Raw genomic sequence first — 2,112 nt, forward strand, 5'->3', positions numbered from 1 at the left:
TGGGTTGTCCATTTCTCCTATCTTTTCCTATAGGAAAGGGTAGTTCCTTCCTATAAGATAATTAATGACAAAGGAAGAAAGTGTCTCAAATATTGCAGGCAGTTAAAAACTATAAGTATATAATTATTTCCCCCAATGCTATTTTTGGATGCTACTAATCCTATTTCTGATCACTGAAGTCACACAGATGGACAGCCATTCAAATGTACGAAGGCCATGCTTGTGCCATGTTCTATGTTGTACACAGGTATTTTATGTAATTGTATGTGTATGTGTTTGAGCATGTGTATATGTGTACATATATATTTATGTACGCACACGCAATCTCATGATAGACAAAATAATAGTCCACCAATATCTTTAGGCACTGACCCCTAGAAACTGTAAATATTTTAGATTACAAGACAAAAGGCAATTACGACTACAGATGGAGTCAAGGTTGCTAACCAGTTGACCTTGAAATACAAGAAGATTATTGTAGATTATCTGTGTGGGACAAATAAATCCTTAATGTTGTATAATTACAGAAGAATCACCTTTGGGGAGATGTTATGTGAGAAGGACTTAAACTACCATTTCTCTCATTCAAGATAGAGAAGGTAAGGGGAGCACACACTATGGGATGTGGGAAACCTCTAGAAACAGGGGATAGTTATGCTGGCAGGCATCCTCAAACTACGGCCCACGGGCCACATGCAGCCTGCCAGGTGTTTTTGCTGCCACTGCCTGTCCTGCTTAGCAGCCGACTCATCCTGGGGCCCGCAGTCCAGCCCTCCAATGGTCTGAGGGACAGTAAACTGGCCCCCTGTTTAAAAAGTTTTAGGACCCCTGACCTATGGTGTCTAGAAAGGAAGGCAGCCCTGAAGGTTTTCCCACAGTGAGACCCACATTTAATTTTTTATCTATAAAACAGTATTCCCTAACTACCCTTTTTATTGTCAGACCATTGTCTAACTTTAATAAAAAGTATGCATTAATATTTAAAATATATATTCCTATGTTTTTATATTAATTTAAGGTAATATATTTATGTTTTTCAAAGCCACTAAGTTTTTGGTGTTAGTACCAATAAAAATCTAATACGTTGTACATGTATCCTGGCTTCTGCTGGATAAATTGCTTTATTTTCTTTGTATGCATTTAACTTGACCTAGTTTTGAGTGGCTTCCCCAGCCAAGCTATTGAGGATCAAGGGAAAAGAGAACTGACCTTAACAATGACCTCCAAGAGAGTGCTCTGATGAGAGCACTGTGCCTACCCTAGCAGTGGTTGTGTAAACTCAGAACCGCATGGAACTCTCACCTCCCTCATTGCAGGCTCTTCTAAGGCAACCTATTTTTTATCTCAGCATTTTAAAAAAAAAATTTACAAGCTACTAGAGATTCACACTGAAGTGTTAGTCAACTAAAACATTTAAATTTTTCACATAAATTACTTTTAAGGCACTTCTCCATTTGGTGATGAAATTTTGGAATCTCTATGGTAGATAATGTGTTTATGACATTGATCATATGATGAGAAATGTACTGGTATCTATTCCATGACTAGTCATTTAAACTGAGCTTGACCAGTTATTACAAACAGCCAATGTTTTCCCAAGCTCCCCCTTTCTTATTTGACAATCTCCTAGTCCAATGCTTGACTCCAATCATTCCTCATAATGTGTCCCAGAAAGTCTTTGTCTTATAAGACATAGAAGTTTTATTCTCTAGTTTACAAAACATAGTCTTCTGTGCCCCATGATCAGGTTCTAACACTGCCTTGTCTTTAAAGTCTACAGTTCTAGAATATTCCTTATCCAGTCTCAGTTCACAGGACACACCAACCAGGTAGGTCTGCCACCCTCCACCCTGCCCCAACAACCTGTCAAAAAGGTTCTGTCATTAACTTACTTAACTCTCCAACCCTAGTCTATGAGAGAGAAACAATGTCAGAAATTTGTGGTAGGGACTGTGAAAGGGAGTTCATATAAAATGCTAAGTAGTGTCTGGATCAGTTTAGATGTTCAAAATGTCTTAGCGGTTTGACGATGATGATAATGATGATGATAATTTTAGAGGGTTATGTACATATAATGTTAGTTAATGCCATGAGTATAGATGCTATTACCAA

This window comes from Otolemur garnettii, unplaced genomic scaffold (assembly GCF_000181295.1).
Source record: "Otolemur garnettii isolate 467f Iridium unplaced genomic scaffold, OtoGar3 scaffold00001, whole genome shotgun sequence".
NCBI classification, from domain to species: Eukaryota; Metazoa; Chordata; class Mammalia; order Primates; family Galagidae; genus Otolemur; species Otolemur garnettii.